This window comes from Misgurnus anguillicaudatus, chromosome 5, assembly GCF_027580225.2.
Source record: "Misgurnus anguillicaudatus chromosome 5, ASM2758022v2, whole genome shotgun sequence".
In the NCBI taxonomy this organism is placed as follows: domain Eukaryota; kingdom Metazoa; phylum Chordata; class Actinopteri; order Cypriniformes; family Cobitidae; genus Misgurnus; species Misgurnus anguillicaudatus.
Window position 1 is genome coordinate 297,531 of NC_073341.2, and position 20,992 is coordinate 318,522.

Genomic DNA, 20,992 nt, shown 5'->3' on the forward strand with positions numbered 1-20,992 from the left:
CTTCATCATATATCAAAATACTTCCAAAATATTTTTTTCCTACTATGGAAGTCAATGGTAATGTATTTCATTATTTGCTTTTACAGGCTTGCAGAGGTGATATGATGAAGACTTAAACATCCTTGACACAACTGAATGCACAACTTAAAGAGATAGTTGAATGAAAATTCTGTCATCATTCACTCATCCTCGTGTTGTTTTAAATCTGTATGCATTATTTTTTTCTGATTAACACAAAAGAAGATATTTTGAGGAGTGATGGTAAACCCACAGCAGATAGTGACCATTGACTTCCATAGTAGGAATAAAAATGATGGAATTTAAAAGGTAATATCAACTGTGTGCTAATTATTTTTCAAAATATTTTCTTCATCATATATCAAAATACTTCCAAAATATTTTTTCCTACTATGGAAGTCAATGGTAATGTATTTCATTATTTGCTTTTACAGGCTTGCAGAGGTGATATGATGAAGACTTAAACATCCTTGACACAACTAAATGCACAACTTAAAGAGATAGTTCAATGAAAATTCTGTCATCATTTACTCATCCTCTTGTTGTTTTAAATCTGTATGCATTATTTTTTTCTGATTAACACAAAAGAAGATATTTTGAGGAGTGATGGTAAACCCACAACAGATAGTGACCATTGACTTCCATAGTAGGATTAAAAAAATTATGGAATTTAATAGGTACCATCAACTGTGTGCTAATTATCATTTTTCTAAATATTTTCTTCATCATATATCAAAATACTTTCAAAATATTTTTTTCCTACTATGGAAGTCAATGGTAATGTATTTCATTATTTGCTTTTACAGGCTTGCAGAGGTGATATGATGAAGACTTAAACATCCTTGACACAACTGAATGCACAACTTAAAGAGATAGTTCAATGAAAATTCTGTCATCATTTACTCATCCTCGTGTTGTTTTAAATCTGTATGCATTATTTTTTTCTGATTAACACAAAAGAAGATATTTTGAGGAGTGATGGTAAACCCACAGCAGATAGTGACCATTGACTTCCATAGTAGGAATAAAAATGATGGAATTTAAAAGGTAATATCAATTGTGTGCTAATTATTTTTCAAAATATTTTCTTCATCATTTATCAAAATACTTCCAATTTTTTTTCCTACTATGGCAGTCAATGGTATCGTATTTCATTATTTGCTTTACAGGCTTGCAGAGGTGATATGATGAAGACTTAAACATCCTTGACACAACTGAAGGCACAACTTAAAGGGATAGTTCAATGAAAATTCTGTCATCATTTACTCATCCTCGTGTTGTTTAAAACCTGTATGCATTAGTTTTTTCTGATTAACACAAAAGAAGATATTTTGAGGAGTGATGGTAAACCCACAACAGATAGTGACCATTGACTTCCATAGTAGGATTAAAAAAATGATGGAATTTAATAGGTACCATCAACTGTGTGCTAATTATCATTTTTCAAAATATTTTCTTCATCATATATCAAAATACTTCCAAAATATTTTTTTCCTACTATGGAAGTCAATGGTAATGTATTTCATTATTTGCTTTTACAGGCTTGCAGAGGTGATAAAATGAAGACTTAAACATCCTTGACACAACTGAATGCACAACTTAAAGAGATAGTTGAATGAAAATTCTGTCATCATTCACTCATCCTCGTGTTGTTTTAAATCTGTATGCATTATTTTTTTCTGATTAACACAAAAGAAGATATTTTGAGGAGTGATGGTAAACCCACAGCAGATAGTGACCATTGACTTCCATAGTAGGAATAAAAATGATGGAATTTAAAAGGTAATATCAACTGTGTGCTAATTATTTTTCAAAATATTTTCTTCATCATATATCAAAATACTTCCAAAATATTTTTTTCCTACTATGGCAGTCAATGGTAATGTATTTCATTATTTGCTTTACAGGCTTGCAGAGGTGATATGATGAAGACTTAAACATCCTTGACACAACTGAAGGCACAACTTAAAGAGATAGTTCAATGAAAATTCTGTCATCATTTACTCATCCTCTTGTTGTTTTAAATCTGTATGCATTATTTTTTTCTGATTAACACAAAAGAAGATATTTTGAGGAGTGATGGTAAACCCACAACAGATAGTGACCATTGACTTCCATAGTAGGATTAAAAAAATTATGGAATTTAATAGGTACCATCAACTGTGTGCTAATTATCATTTTTCTAAATATTTTCTTCATCATATATCAAAATACTTTCAAAATATTTTTTTCCTACTATGGAAGTCAATGGTAATGTATTTCATTATTTGCTTTTACAGGCTTGCAGAGGTGATATGATGAAGACTTAAACATCCTTGACACAACTGAATGCACAACTTAAAGAGATAGTTCAATGAAAATTCTGTCATCATTTACTCATCCTCGTGTTGTTTTAAATCTGTATGCATTATTTTTTTCTGATTAACACAAAAGAAGATATTTTGAGGAGTGATGGTAAACCCACAGCAGATAGTGACCATTGACTTCCATAGTAGGAATAAAAATGATGGAATTTAAAAGGTAATATCAACTGTGTGCTAATTATTTTTCAAAATATTTTCTTCATCATTTATCAAAATACTTCCAATTTTTTTTCCTACTATGGAAGTCAATGGTAATGTATTTCATTATTTGCTTTTACAGGCTTGCAGAGGTGATATGATGAAGACTTAAACATCCTTGACACAACTGAATGCACAACTTAAAGAGATAGTTCAATGAAAATTCTGTCATCATTTACTCATCCTCGTGTTGTTTTAAATCTGTATGCATTATTTTTTTCTGATTAACACAAAAGAAGATATTTTGAGGAGTGATGGTAAACCCACAGCAGATAGTGACCATTGACTTCCATAGTAGGAATAAAAATGATGGAATTTAAAAGGTAATATCAATTGTGTGCTAATTATTTTTCAAAATATTTTCTTCATCATTTATCAAAATACTTCCATTTTTTTTCCTACTATGGCAGTCAATGGTATCGTATTTCATTATTTGCTTTACAGGCTTGCAGAGGTGATATGATGAAGACTTAAACATCCTTGACACAACTGAAGGCACAACTTAAAGGGATAGTTCAATGAAAATTCTGTCATCATTTACTCATCCTCGTGTTGTTTAAAACCTGTATGCATTAGTTTTTTCTGATTAACACAAAAGAAGATATTTTGAGGAGTGATGGTAAACCCACAACAGATAGTGACCATTGACTTCCATAGTAGGATTAAAAAAATGATGGAATTTAATAGGTACCATCAACTGTGTGCTAATTATCATTTTTCAAAATATTTTCTTCATCATATATCAAAATACTTCCAAAATATTTTTTTCCTACTATGGAAGTCAATGGTAATGTATTTCATTATTTGCTTTTACAGGCTTGCAGAGGTGATAAAATGAAGACTTAAACATCCTTGACACAACTGAATGCACAACTTAAAGAGATAGTTGAATGAAAATTCTGTCATCATTCACTCATCCTCGTGTTGTTTTAAATCTGTATGCATTATTTTTTTCTGATTAACACAAAAGAAGATATTTTGAGGAGTGATGGTAAACCCACAGCAGATAGTGACCATTGACTTCCATAGTAGGAATAAAAATGATGGAATTTAAAAGGTAATATCAACTGTGTGCTAATTATTTTTCAAAATATTTTCTTCATCATATATCAAAATACTTCCAAAATATTTTTTCCTACTATGGAAGTCAATGGTAATGTATTTCATTATTTGCTTTTACAGGCTTGCAGAGGTGATATGATGAAGACTTAAACATCCTTGACACAACTAAATGCACAACTTAAAGAGATAGTTCAATGAAAATTCTGTCATCATTTACTCATCCTCTTGTTGTTTTAAATCTGTATGCATTATTTTTTTCTGATTAACACAAAAGAAGATATTTTGAGGAGTGATGGTAAACCCACAACAGATAGTGACCATTGACTTCCATAGTAGGATTAAAAAAATTATGGAATTTAATAGGTACCATCAACTGTGTGCTAATTATCATTTTTCTAAATATTTTCTTCATCATATATCAAAATACTTTCAAAATATTTTTTTCCTACTATGGAAGTCAATGGTAATGTATTTCATTATTTGCTTTTACAGGCTTGCAGAGGTGATATGATGAAGACTTAAACATCCTTGACACAACTGAATGCACAACTTAAAGAGATAGTTCAATGAAAATTCTGTCATCATTTACTCATCCTCGTGTTGTTTTAAATCTGTATGCATTATTTTTTTCTGATTAACACAAAAGAAGATATTTTGAGGAGTGATGGTAAACCCACAACAGATAGTGACCATTGACTTCCATAGTAGGATTAAAAAAATGATGGAATTTAATAGGTACCATCAACTGTGTGCTAATTATCATTTTTCAAAATATTTTCTTCATCATATATCAAAATACTTTCAAAATATTTTTTTCCTACTATGGAAGTCAATGGTAATGTATTTCATTATTTGCTTTTACAGGCTTGCAGAGGTGATATGATGAAGACTTAAACATCCTTGACACAACTGAATGCACAACTTAAAGAGATAGTTCAATGAAAATTCTGTCATCATTTACTCATCCTCGTGTTGTTTTAAATCTGTATGCATTATTTTTTTCTGATTAACACAAAAGAAGATATTTTGAGGAGTGATGGTAAACCCACAGCAGATAGTGACCATTGACTTCCATAGTAGGAATAAAAATGATGGAATTTAAAAGGTAATATCAACTGTGTGCTAATTATTTTTCAAAATATTTTCTTCATCATTTATCAAAATACTTCCAATTTTTTTTCCTACTATGGAAGTCAATGGTAATGTATTTCATTATTTGCTTTTACAGGCTTGCAGAGGTGATATGATGAAGACTTAAACATCCTTGACACAACTGAATGCACAACTTAAAGAGATAGTTCAATGAAAATTCTGTCATCATTTACTCATCCTCGTGTTGTTTTAAATCTGTATGCATTATTTTTTTCTGATTAACACAAAAGAAGATATTTTGAGGAGTGATGGTAAACCCACAGCAGATAGTGACCATTGACTTCCATAGTAGGAATAAAAATGATGGAATTTAAAAGGTAATATCAATTGTGTGCTAATTATTTTTCAAAATATTTTCTTCATCATTTATCAAAATACTTCCAATTTTTTTTCCTACTATGGCAGTCAATGGTATCTTCAAAATATTTTCTTCATCATATATCAAAATACTTCCAAAATATTTTTTTCCTACTATGGAAGTCAATGGTAATGTATTTCATTATTTGCTTTTACAGGCTTGCAGAGGTGATATAATGAAGACTTAAACATCCTTGACACAACTGAATGCACAACTTAAAGAGATAGTTGAATGAAAATTCTGTCATCATTCACTCATCCTCGTGTTGTTTTAAATCTGTATGCATTATTTTTTTCTGATTAACACAAAAGAAGATATTTTGAGGAGTGATGGTAAACCCACAGCAGATAGTGACCATTGACTTCCATAGTAGGAATAAAAATGATGGAATTTAAAAGGTAATATCAACTGTGTGCTAATTATTTTTCAAAATATTTTCTTCATCATATATCAAAATACTTCCAAAATATTTTTTCCTACTATGGAAGTCAATGGTAATGTATTTCATTATTTGCTTTTACAGGCTTGCAGAGGTGATATGATGAAGACTTAAACATCCTTGACACAACTAAATGCACAACTTAAAGAGATAGTTCAATGAAAATTCTGTCATCATTTACTCATCCTCTTGTTGTTTTAAATCTGTATGCATTATTTTTTTCTGATTAACACAAAAGAAGATATTTTGAGGAGTGATGGTAAACCCACAACAGATAGTGACCATTGACTTCCATAGTAGGATTAAAAAAATTATGGAATTTAATAGGTACCATCAACTGTGTGCTAATTATCATTTTTCTAAATATTTTCTTCATCATATATCAAAATACTTTCAAAATATTTTTTTCCTACTATGGAAGTCAATGGTAATGTATTTCATTATTTGCTTTTACAGGCTTGCAGAGGTGATATGATGAAGACTTAAACATCCTTGACACAACTGAATGCACAACTTAAAGAGATAGTTCAATGAAAATTCTGTCATCATTTACTCATCCTCGTGTTGTTTTAAATCTGTATGCATTATTTTTTTCTGATTAACACAAAAGAAGATATTTTGAGGAGTGATGGTAAACCCACAGCAGATAGTGACCATTGACTTCCATAGTAGGAATAAAAATGATGGAATTTAAAAGGTAATATCAATTGTGTGCTAATTATTTTTCAAAATATTTTCTTCATCATTTATCAAAATACTTCCAATTTTTTTTCCTACTATGGCAGTCAATGGTATCGTATTTCATTATTTGCTTTACAGGCTTGCAGAGGTGATATGATGAAGACTTAAACATCCTTGACACAACTGAAGGCACAACTTAAAGGGATAGTTCAATGAAAATTCTGTCATCATTTACTCATCCTCGTGTTGTTTAAAACCTGTATGCATTAGTTTTTTCTGATTAACACAAAAGAAGATATTTTGAGGAGTGATGGTAAACCCACAACAGATAGTGACCATTGACTTCCATAGTAGGATTAAAAAAATGATGGAATTTAATAGGTACCATCAACTGTGTGCTAATTATCATTTTTCAAAATATTTTCTTCATCATATATCAAAATACTTCCAAAATATTTTTTTCCTACTATGGAAGTCAATGGTAATGTATTTCATTATTTGCTTTTACAGGCTTGCAGAGGTGATATGATGAAGACTTAAACATCCTTGACACAACTGAATGCACAACTTAAAGAGATAGTTCAATGAAAATTCTGTCATCATTTACTCATCCTCGTGTTGTTTTAAATCTGTATGCATTATTTTTTTCTGATTAACACAAAAGAAGATATTTTGAGGAGTGATGGTAAACCCACAACAGATAGTGACCATTGACTTCCATAGTAGGATTAAAAAAATGATGGAATTTAATAGGTACCATCAACTGTGTGCTAATTATCATTTTTCAAAATATTTTCTTCATCATATATCAAAATACTTCCAAAATATTTTTTTCCTACTATGGAAGTCAATGGTAATGTATTTCATTATTTGCTTTTACAGGCTTGCAGAGGTGATATGATGAAGACTTAAACATCCTTGACACAACTGAATGCACAACTTAAAGAGATAGTTCAATGAAAATTCTGTCATCATTTACTCATCCTCGTGTTGTTTTAAATCTGTATGCATTATTTTTTTCTGATTAACACAAAAGAAGATATTTTGAGGAGTGATGGTAAACCCACAACAGATAGTGACCATTGACTTCCATAGTAGGATTAAAAAAATGATGGAATTTAATAGGTACCATCAACTGTGTGCTAATTATCATTTTTCAAAATATTTTCTTCATCATATATCAAAATACTTCCAAAATATTTTTTTCCTACTATGGAAGTCAATGGTAATGTATTTCATTATTTGCTTTTACAGGCTTGCAGAGGTGATATGATGAAGACTTAAACATCCTTGACACAACTGAATGCACAACTTAAAGAGATAGTTCAATGAAAATTCTGTCATCATTTACTCATCCTCGTGTTGTTTTAAATCTGTATGCATTATTTTTTTCTGATTAACACAAAAGAAGATATTTTGAGGAGTGATGGTAAACCCACAACAGATAGTGACCATTGACTTCCATAGTAGGAATAAAAATGATGGAATTTAATAGGTACCATCAACTGTGTGCTAATTATCATTTTTCAAAATATTTTCTTCATCATATATCAAAATACTTCCAAAATATTTTTTTCCTACTATGGAAGTCAATGGTAATGTATTTCATTATTTGCTTTTACAGGCTTGCAGAGGTGATATGATGAAGACTTAAACATCCTTGACACAACTGAATGCACAACTTAAAGAGATAGTTCAATGAAAATTCTGTCATCATTTACTCATCCTCGTGTTGTTTTAAATCTGTATGCATTATTTTTTTCTGATTAACACAAAAGAAGATATTTTGAGGAGTGATGGTAAACCCACAACAGATAGTGACCATTGACTTCCATAGTAGGATTAAAAAAATGATGGAATTTAATAGGTACCATCAACTGTGTGCTAATTATCATTTTTCAAAATATTTTCTTCATCATATATCAAAATACTTCCAAAATATTTTTTTCCTACTATGGAAGTCAATGGTAATGTATTTCATTATTTGCTTTTACAGGCTTGCAGAGGTGATATAATGAAGACTTAAACATCCTTGACACAACTGAATGCACAACTTAAAGAGATAGTTGAATGAAAATTCTGTCATCATTCACTCATCCTCGTGTTGTTTTAAATCTGTATGCATTATTTTTTTCTGATTAACACAAAAGAAGATATTTTGAGGAGTGATGGTAAACCCACAGCAGATAGTGACCATTGACTTCCATAGTAGGAATAAAAATGATGGAATTTAAAAGGTAATATCAACTGTGTGCTAATTATTTTTCAAAATATTTTCTTCATCATATATCAAAATACTTCCAAAATATTTTTTTCCTACTATGGAAGTCAATGGTAATGTATTTCATTATTTGCTTTTACAGGCTTGCAGAGGTGATATGATGAAGACTTAAACATCCTTGACACAACTGAAGGCACAACTTAAAGAGATAGTTCAATGAAAATTCTGTCATCATTTACTCATCCTCTTGTTGTTTTAAATCTGTATGCATTATTTTTTTCTGATTAACACAAAAGAAGATATTTTGAGGAGTGATGGTAAACCCACAACAGATAGTGACCATTGACTTCCATAGTAGGATTAAAAAAATTATGGAATTTAATAGGTACCATCAACTGTGTGCTAATTATCATTTTTCTAAATATTTTCTTCATCATATATCAAAATACTTTCAAAATATTTTTTTCCTACTATGGAAGTCAATGGTAATGTATTTCATTATTTGCTTTTACAGGCTTGCAGAGGTGATATGATGAAGACTTAAACATCCTTGACACAACTGAATGCACAACTTAAAGAGATAGTTCAATGAAAATTCTGTCATCATTTACTCATCCTCGTGTTGTTTTAAATCTGTATGCATTATTTTTTTCTGATTAACACAAAAGAAGATATTTTGAGGAGTGATGGTAAACCCACAGCAGATAGTGACCATTGACTTCCATAGTAGGAATAAAAATGATGGAATTTAAAAGGTAATATCAACTGTGTGCTAATTATTTTTCAAAATATTTTCTTCATCATTTATCAAAATACTTCCAATTTTTTTTCCTACTATGGCAGTCAATGGTATCGTATTTCATTATTTGCTTTACAGGCTTGCAGAGGTGATATGATGAAGACTTAAACATCCTTGACACAACTGAAGGCACAACTTAAAGGGATAGTTCAATGAAAATTCTGTCATCATTTACTCATCCTCGTGTTGTTTAAAACCTGTATGCATTAGTTTTTTCTGATTAACACAAAAGAAGATATTTTGAGGAGTGATGGTAAACCCACAACAGATAGTGACCATTGACTTCCATAGTAGGATTAAAAAAATGATGGAATTTAATAGGTACCATCAACTGTGTGCTAATTATCATTTTTCAAAATATTTTCTTCATCATATATCAAAATACTTTCAAAATATTTTTTTCCTACTATGGAAGTCAATGGTAATGTATTTCATTATTTGCTTTTACAGGCTTGCAGAGGTGATATGATGAAGACTTAAACATCCTTGACACAACTGAATGCACAACTTAAAGAGATAGTTCAATGAAAATTCTGTCATCATTTACTCATCCTCGTGTTGTTTTAAATCTGTATGCATTATTTTTTTCTGATTAACACAAAAGAAGATATTTTGAGGAGTGATGGTAAACCCACAGCAGATAGTGACCATTGACTTCCATAGTAGGAATAAAAATGATGGAATTTAAAAGGTAATATCAACTGTGTGCTAATTATTTTTCAAAATATTTTCTTCATCATTTATCAAAATACTTCCAATTTTTTTTCCTACTATGGAAGTCAATGGTAATGTATTTCATTATTTGCTTTTACAGGCTTGCAGAGGTGATATGATGAAGACTTAAACATCCTTGACACAACTGAATGCACAACTTAAAGAGATAGTTCAATGAAAATTCTGTCATCATTTACTCATCCTCGTGTTGTTTTAAATCTGTATGCATTATTTTTTTCTGATTAACACAAAAGAAGATATTTTGAGGAGTGATGGTAAACCCACAGCAGATAGTGACCATTGACTTCCATAGTAGGAATAAAAATGATGGAATTTAAAAGGTAATATCAATTGTGTGCTAATTATTTTTCAAAATATTTTCTTCATCATTTATCAAAATACTTCCATTTTTTTTCCTACTATGGCAGTCAATGGTATCGTATTTCATTATTTGCTTTACAGGCTTGCAGAGGTGATATGATGAAGACTTAAACATCCTTGACACAACTGAAGGCACAACTTAAAGGGATAGTTCAATGAAAATTCTGTCATCATTTACTCATCCTCGTGTTGTTTAAAACCTGTATGCATTAGTTTTTTCTGATTAACACAAAAGAAGATATTTTGAGGAGTGATGGTAAACCCACAACAGATAGTGACCATTGACTTCCATAGTAGGATTAAAAAAATGATGGAATTTAATAGGTACCATCAACTGTGTGCTAATTATCATTTTTCAAAATATTTTCTTCATCATATATCAAAATACTTCCAAAATATTTTTTTCCTACTATGGAAGTCAATGGTAATGTATTTCATTATTTGCTTTTACAGGCTTGCAGAGGTGATATAATGAAGACTTAAACATCCTTGACACAACTGAATGCACAACTTAAAGAGATAGTTGAATGAAAATTCTGTCATCATTCACTCATCCTCGTGTTGTTTTAAATCTGTATGCATTATTTTTTTCTGATTAACACAAAAGAAGATATTTTGAGGAGTGATGGTAAACCCACAGCAGATAGTGACCATTGACTTCCATAGTAGGAATAAAAATGATGGAATTTAAAAGGTAATATCAACTGTGTGCTAATTATTTTTCAAAATATTTTCTTCATCATATATCAAAATACTTCCAAAATATTTTTTCCTACTATGGAAGTCAATGGTAATGTATTTCATTATTTGCTTTTACAGGCTTGCAGAGGTGATATAATGAAGACTTAAACATCCTTGACACAACTGAATGCACAACTTAAAGAGATAGTTGAATGAAAATTCTGTCATCATTCACTCATCCTCGTGTTGTTTTAAATCTGTATGCATTATTTTTTTCTGATTAACACAAAAGAAGATATTTTGAGGAGTGATGGTAAACCCACAGCAGATAGTGACCATTGACTTCCATAGTAGGAATAAAAATGATGGAATTTAAAAGGTAATATCAACTGTGTGCTAATTATTTTTCAAAATATTTTCTTCATCATATATCAAAATACTTCCAAAATATTTTTTCCTACTATGGAAGTCAATGGTAATGTATTTCATTATTTGCTTTTACAGGCTTGCAGAGGTGATATGATGAAGACTTAAACATCCTTGACACAACTAAATGCACAACTTAAAGAGATAGTTCAATGAAAATTCTGTCATCATTTACTCATCCTCTTGTTGTTTTAAATCTGTATGCATTATTTTTTTCTGATTAACACAAAAGAAGATATTTTGAGGAGTGATGGTAAACCCACAACAGATAGTGACCATTGACTTCCATAGTAGGATTAAAAAAATTATGGAATTTAATAGGTACCATCAACTGTGTGCTAATTATCATTTTTCTAAATATTTTCTTCATCATATATCAAAATACTTTCAAAATATTTTTTTCCTACTATGGAAGTCAATGGTAATGTATTTCATTATTTGCTTTTACAGGCTTGCAGAGGTGATATGATGAAGACTTAAACATCCTTGACACAACTGAATGCACAACTTAAAGAGATAGTTCAATGAAAATTCTGTCATCATTTACTCATCCTCGTGTTGTTTTAAATCTGTATGCATTATTTTTTTCTGATTAACACAAAAGAAGATATTTTGAGGAGTGATGGTAAACCCACAGCAGATAGTGACCATTGACTTCCATAGTAGGAATAAAAATGATGGAATTTAAAAGGTAATATCAATTGTGTGCTAATTATTTTTCAAAATATTTTCTTCATCATTTATCAAAATACTTCCAATTTTTTTTCCTACTATGGCAGTCAATGGTATCGTATTTCATTATTTGCTTTACAGGCTTGCAGAGGTGATATGATGAAGACTTAAACATCCTTGACACAACTGAAGGCACAACTTAAAGGGATAGTTCAATGAAAATTCTGTCATCATTTACTCATCCTCGTGTTGTTTAAAACCTGTATGCATTAGTTTTTTCTGATTAACACAAAAGAAGATATTTTGAGGAGTGATGGTAAACCCACAACAGATAGTGACCATTGACTTCCATAGTAGGATTAAAAAAATGATGGAATTTAATAGGTACCATCAACTGTGTGCTAATTATCATTTTTCAAAATATTTTCTTCATCATATATCAAAATACTTCCAAAATATTTTTTTCCTACTATGGAAGTCAATGGTAATGTATTTCATTATTTGCTTTTACAGGCTTGCAGAGGTGATATAATGAAGACTTAAACATCCTTGACACAACTGAATGCACAACTTAAAGAGATAGTTGAATGAAAATTCTGTCATCATTCACTCATCCTCGTGTTGTTTTAAATCTGTATGCATTATTTTTTTCTGATTAACACAAAAGAAGATATTTTGAGGAGTGATGGTAAACCCACAGCAGATAGTGACCATTGACTTCCATAGTAGGAATAAAAATGATGGAATTTAAAAGGTAATATCAACTGTGTGCTAATTATTTTTCAAAATATTTTCTTCATCATATATCAAAATACTTCCAAAATATTTTTTTCCTACTATGGCAGTCAATGGTAATGTATTATATTATTTGCTTTACAGGCTTGCAGAGGTGATATGATGAAGACTTAAACATCCTTGACACAACTGAAGGCACAACTTAAAGAGATAGTTCAATGAAAATTCTGTCATCATTTACTCATCCTCTTGTTGTTTTAAATCTGTATGCATTATTTTTTTCTGATTAACACAAAAGAAGATATTTTGAGGAGTGATGGTAAACCCACAACAGATAGTGACCATTGACTTCCATAGTAGGATTAAAAAAATTATGGAATTTAATAGGTACCATCAACTGTGTGCTAATTATCATTTTTCTAAATATTTTCTTCATCATATATCAAAATACTTTCAAAATATTTTTTTCCTACTATGGAAGTCAATGGTAATGTATTTCATTATTTGCTTTTACAGGCTTGCAGAGGTGATATGATGAAGACTTAAACATCCTTGACACAACTGAATGCACAACTTAAAGAGATAGTTCAATGAAAATTCTGTCATCATTTACTCATCCTCGTGTTGTTTTAAATCTGTATGCATTATTTTTTTCTGATTAACACAAAAGAAGATATTTTGAGGAGTGATGGTAAACCCACAGCAGATAGTGACCATTGACTTCCATAGTAGGAATAAAAATGATGGAATTTAAAAGGTAATATCAACTGTGTGCTAATTATTTTTCAAAATATTTTCTTCATCATTTATCAAAATACTTCCAATTTTTTTTCCTACTATGGAAGTCAATGGTAATGTATTTCATTATTTGCTTTTACAGGCTTGCAGAGGTGATATGATGAAGACTTAAACATCCTTGACACAACTGAATGCACAACTTAAAGAGATAGTTCAATGAAAATTCTGTCATCATTTACTCATCCTCGTGTTGTTTTAAATCTGTATGCATTATTTTTTTCTGATTAACACAAAAGAAGATATTTTGAGGAGTGATGGTAAACCCACAGCAGATAGTGACCATTGACTTCCATAGTAGGAATAAAAATGATGGAATTTAAAAGGTAATATCAATTGTGTGCTAATTATTTTTCAAAATATTTTCTTCATCATTTATCAAAATACTTCCATTTTTTTTCCTACTATGGCAGTCAATGGTATCGTATTTCATTATTTGCTTTACAGGCTTGCAGAGGTGATATGATGAAGACTTAAACATCCTTGACACAACTGAAGGCACAACTTAAAGGGATAGTTCAATGAAAATTCTGTCATCATTTACTCATCCTCGTGTTGTTTAAAACCTGTATGCATTAGTTTTTTCTGATTAACACAAAAGAAGATATTTTGAGGAGTGATGGTAAACCCACAACAGATAGTGACCATTGACTTCCATAGTAGGATTAAAAAAATGATGGAATTTAATAGGTACCATCAACTGTGTGCTAATTATCATTTTTCAAAATATTTTCTTCATCATATATCAAAATACTTCCAAAATATTTTTTTCCTACTATGGAAGTCAATGGTAATGTATTTCATTATTTGCTTTTACAGGCTTGCAGAGGTGATAAAATGAAGACTTAAACATCCTTGACACAACTGAATGCACAACTTAAAGAGATAGTTGAATGAAAATTCTGTCATCATTCACTCATCCTCGTGTTGTTTTAAATCTGTATGCATTATTTTTTTCTGATTAACACAAAAGAAGATATTTTGAGGAGTGATGGTAAACCCACAGCAGATAGTGACCATTGACTTCCATAGTAGGAATAAAAATGATGGAATTTAAAAGGTAATATCAACTGTGTGCTAATTATTTTTCAAAATATTTTCTTCATCATATATCAAAATACTTCCAAAATATTTTTTCCTACTATGGAAGTCAATGGTAATGTATTTCATTATTTGCTTTTACAGGCTTGCAGAGGTGATATGATGAAGACTTAAACATCCTTGACACAACTAAATGCACAACTTAAAGAGATAGTTCAATGAAAATTCTGTCATCATTTACTCATCCTCTTGTTGTTTTAAATCTGTATGCATTATTTTTTTCTGATTAACACAAAAGAAGATATTTTGAGGAGTGATGGTAAACCCACAACAGATAGTGACCATTGACTTCCATAGTAGGATTAAAAAAATTATGGAATTTAATAGGTACCATCAACTGTGTGCTAATTATCATTTTTCTAAATATTTTCTTCATCATATATCAAAATACTTTCAAAATATTTTTTTCCTACTATGGAAGTCAATGGTAATGTATTTCATTATTTGCTTTTACAGGCTTGCAGAGGTGATATGATGAAGACTTAAACATCCTTGACACAACTGAATGCACAACTTAAAGAGATAGTTCAATGAAAATTCTGTCATCATTTACTCATCCTCGTGTTGTTTTAAATCTGTATGCATTATTTTTTTCTGATTAACACAAAAGAAGATATTTTGAGGAGTGATGGTAAACCCACAGCAGATAGTGACCATTGACTTCCATAGTAGGAATAAAAATGATGGAATTTAAAAGGTAATATCAATTGTGTGCTAATTATTTTTCAAAATATTTTCTTCATCATTTATCAAAATACTTCCAATTTTTTTTCCTACTATGGCAGTCAATGGTATCGTATTTCATTATTTGCTTTACAGGCTTGCAGAGGTGATATGATGAAGACTTAAACATCCTTGACACAACTGAAGGCACAACTTAAAGGGATAGTTCAATGAAAATTCTGTCTTCATTTACTCATCCTCGTGTTGTTTAAAACCTGTATGCATTAGTTTTTTCTGATTAACACAAAAGAAGATATTTTGAGGAGTGATGGTAAACCCACAACAGATAGTGACCATTGACTTCCATAGTAGGATTAAAAAAATGATGGAATTTAATAGGTACCATCAACTGTGTGCTAATTATCATTTTTCAAAATATTTTCTTCATCATATATCAAAATACTTCCAAAATATTTTTTTCCTACTATGGAAGTCAATGGTAATGTATTTCATTATTTGCTTTTACAGGCTTGCAGAGGTGATATGATGAAGACTTAAACATCCTTGACACAACTGAATGCACAACTTAAAGAGATAGTTCAATGAAAATTCTGTCATCATTTACTCATCCTCGTGTTGTTTTAAATCTGTATGCATTATTTTTTTCTGATTAACACAAAAGAAGATATTTTGAGGAGTGATGGTAAACCCACAGCAGATAGTGACCATTGACTTCCATAGTAGGAATAAAAATGATGGAATTTAAAAGGTAATATCAACTGTGTGCTAATTATTTTTCAAAATATTTTCTTCATCATTTATCAAAATACTTCCAATTTTTTTTCCTACTATGGAAGTCAATGGTAATGTATTTCATTATTTGCTTTTACAGGCTTGCAGAGGTGATATGATGAAGACTTAAACATCCTTGACACAACTGAATGCACAACTTAAAGAGATAGTTCAATGAAAATTCTGTCATCATTTACTCATCCTCGTGTTGTTTTAAATCTGTATGCATTATTTTTTTCTGATTAACACAAAAGAAGATATTTTGAGGAGTGATGGTAAACCCACAGCAGATAGTGACCATTGACTTCCATAGTAGGAATAAAAATGATGGAATTTAAAAGGTAATATCAATTGTGTGCTAATTATTTTTCAAAATATTTTCTTCATCATTTATCAAAATACTTCCATTTTTTTTCCTACTATGGCAGTCAATGGTATCTTCAAAATATTTTCTTCATCATATATCAAAATACTTCCAAAATATTTTTTTCCTACTATGGAAGTCAATGGTAATGTATTTCATTATTTGCTTTTACAGGCTTGCAGAGGTGATATAATGAAGACTTAAACATCCTTGACACAACTGAATGCACAACTTAAAGAGATAGTTGAATGAAAATTCTGTCATCATTCACTCATCCTCGTGTTGTTTTAAATCTGTATGCATTATTTTTTTCTGATTAACACAAAAGAAGATATTTTGAGGAGTGATGGTAAACCCACAGCAGATAGTGACCATTGACTTCCATAGTAGGAATAAAAATGATGGAATTTAAAAGGTAATATCAACTGTGTGCTAATTATTTTTCAAAATATTTTCTTCATCATATATCAAAATACTTCCAAAATATTTTTTCCTACTATGGAAGTCAATGGTAATGTATTTCATTATTTGCTTTTACAGGCTTGCAGAGGTGATATGATGAAGACTTAAACATCCTTGACACAACTAAATGCACAACTTAAAGAGATAGTTCAATGAAAATTCTGTCATCATTTACTCATCCTCTTGTTGTTTTAAATCTGTATGCATTATTTTTTTCTGATTAACACAAAAGAAGATATTTTGAGGAGTGATGGTAAACCCACAACAGATAGTGACCATTGACTTCCATAGTAGGATTAAAAAAATTATGGAATTTAATAGGTACCATCAACTGTGTGCTAATTATCATTTTTCTAAATATTTTCTTCATCATATATCAAAATACTTTCAAAATATTTTTTTCCTACTATGGAAGTCAATGGTAATGTATTTCATTATTTGCTTTTACAGGCTTGCAGAGGTGATATGATGAAGACTTAAACATCCTTGACACAACTGAATGCACAACTTAAAGAGATAGTTCAATGAAAATTCTGTCATCATTTACTCATCCTCGTGTTGTTTTAAATCTGTATGCATTATTTTTTTCTGATTAACACAAAAGAAGATATTTTGAGGAGTGATGGTAAACCCACAGCAGATAGTGACCATTGACTTCCATAGTAGGAATAAAAATGATGGAATTTAAAAGGTAATATCAATTGTGTGCTAATTATTTTTCAAAATATTTTCTTCATCATTTATCAAAATACTTCCAATTTTTTTTCCTACTATGGCAGTCAATGGTATCGTATTTCATTATTTGCTTTACAGGCTTGCAGAGGTGATATGATGAAGACTTAAACATCCTTGACACAACTGAAGGCACAACTTAAAGGGATAGTTCAATGAAAATTCTGTCTTCATTTACTCATCCTCGTGTTGTTTAAAACCTGTATGCATTAGTTTTTTCTGATTAACACAAAAGAAGATATTTTGAGGAGTGATGGTAAACCCACAACAGATAGTGACCATTGACTTCCATAGTAGGATTAAAAAAATGATGGAATTTAATAGGTACCATCAACTGTGTGCTAATTATCATTTTTCAAAATATTTTCTTCATCATATATCAAAATACTTCCAAAATATTTTTTTCCTACTATGGAAGTCAATGGTAATGTATTTCATTATTTGCTTTTACAGGCTTGCAGAGGTGATATGATGAAGACTTAAACATCCTTGACACAACTGAATGCACAACTTAAAGAGATAGTTCAATGAAAATTCTGTCATCATTTACTCATCCTCGTGTTGTTTTAAATCTGTATGCATTATTTTTTTCTGATTAACACAAAAGAAGATATTTTGAGGAGTGATGGTAAACCCACAGCAGATAGTGACCATTGACTTCCATAGTAGGAATAAAAATGATGGAATTTAAAAGGTAATATCAACTGTGTGCTAATTATTTTTCAAAATATTTTCTTCATCATATATCAAAATACTTCCAAAATATTTTTTCCTACTATGGAAGTCAATGGTAATGTATTTCATTATTTGCTTTTACAGGCTTGCAGAGGTGATATGATGAAGACTTAAACATCCTTGACACAACTGAATGCACAACTTAAAGAGATAGTTCAATGAAAATTCTGTCATCATTTACTCATCCTCGTGTTGTTTTAAATCTGTATGCATTATTTTTTTCTGATTAACACAAAAGAAGATATTTTGAGGAGTGATGGTAAACCCACAACAGATAGTGACCATTGACTTCCATAGTAGGATTAAAAAAATGATGGAATTTAATAGGTACCATCAACTGTGTGCTAATTATCATTTTTCAAAATATTTTCTTCATCATATATCAAAATACTTCCAAAATATTTTTTTCCTACTATGGAAGTCAATGGTAATGTATTTCATTATTTGCTTTTACAGGCTTGCAGAGGTGATATGACTTAAACATCCTTGACACAACTGAATGCACAACTTAAAGAGATAGTTGAATGAAAATTCTGTCATCATCACTCATCCTCGTGTTGTTTTAAATCTGTATGCATTATTTTTTTCTGATTAACACAAAAGAAGATATTTTGAGGAGTGATGGTAAACCCACAGCAGATAGTGACCATTGACTTCCATAGTAGGAATAAAAATGATGGAATTTAAAAGGTAATATCAACTGTGTGCTAATTATTTTTCAAAATATTTTCTTCATCATATATCAAAATACTTCCAAAATATTTTTTTCCTACTATGGAAGTCAATGGTAATGTATTTCATTATTTGCTTTTACAGGCTTGCAGAGGTGATATGATGAAGACTTAAACATCCTTGACACAACTGAATGCACAACTTAAAGAGATAGTTCAATGAAAATTCTGTCATCATTTACTCATCCTCGTGTTGTTTTAAATCTGTATGCATTATTTTTTTCTGATTAACACAAAAGAAGATATTTTGAGGAGTGATGGTAAACCCACAACAGATAGTGACCATTGACTTCCATAGTAGGATTAAAAAAATGATGGAATTTAATAGGTACCATCAACTGTGTGCTAATTATCATTTTTCAAAATATTTTCTTCATCATATATCAAAATACTTCCAAAATATTTTTTTCCTACTATGGAAGTCAATGGTAATGTATTTCATTATTTGCTTTTACAGGCTTGCAGAGGTGATATAATGAAGACTTAAACATCCTTGACACAACTGAATGCACAACTTAAAGAGATAGTTGAATGAAAATTCTGTCATCATTCACTCATCCTCGTGTTGTTTTAAATCTGTATGCATTATTTTTTTCTGATTAACACAAAAGAAGATATTTTGAGGAGTGATGGTAAACCCACAGCAGATAGTGACCATTGACTTCCATAGTAGGAATAAAAATGATGGAATTTAAAAGGTAATATCAACTGTGTGCTAATTATTTTTCAAAATATTTTCTTCATCATATATCAAAATACTTCCAAAATATTTTTTTCCTACTATGGAAGTCAATGGTAATGTATTTCATTATTTGCTTTTACAGGCTTGCAGAGGTGATATGATGAAGACTTAAACATCCTTGACACAACTAAATGCACAACTTAAAGAGATAGTTCAATGAAAATTCTGTCATCATTTACTCATCCTCTTGTTGTTTTAAATCTGTATGCATTATTTTTTTCTGATTAACACAAAAGAAGATATTTTGAGGAGTGATGGTAAACCCACAACAGATAGTGACCATTGACTTCCATAGTAGGATTAAAAAAATTATGGAATTTAATAGGTACCATCAACTGTGTGCTAATTATCATTTTTCTAAATATTTTCTTCATCATATATCAAAATACTTTCAAAATATTTTTTTCCTACTATGGAAGTCAATGGTAATGTATTTCATTATTTGCTTTTACAGGCTTGCAGAGGTGATATGATGAAGACTTAAACATCCTTGACACAACTGAATGCACAACTTAAAGAGATAGTTCAATGAAAATTCTGTCATCATTTACTCATCCTCGTGTTGTTTTAAATCTGTATGCATTATTTTTTTCTGATTAACACAAAAGAAGATATTTTGAGGAGTGATGGTAAACCCACAGCAGATAGTGACCATTGACTTCCATAGTAGGAATAAAAATGATGGAATTTAAAAGGTAATATCAATTGTGTGCTAATTATTTTTCAAAATATTTTCTTCATCATTTATCAAAATACTTCCATTTTTTTTCCTACTATGGCAGTCAATGGTATCGTATTTCATTATTTGCTTTACAGGCTTGCAGAGGTGATATGATGAAGACTTAAACATCCTTGACACAACTGAAGGCACAACTTAAAGGGATAGTTCAATGAAAATTCTGTCATCATTTACTCATCCTCGTGTTGTTTAAAACCTGTATGCATTAGTTTTTTCTGATTAACACAAAAGAAGAT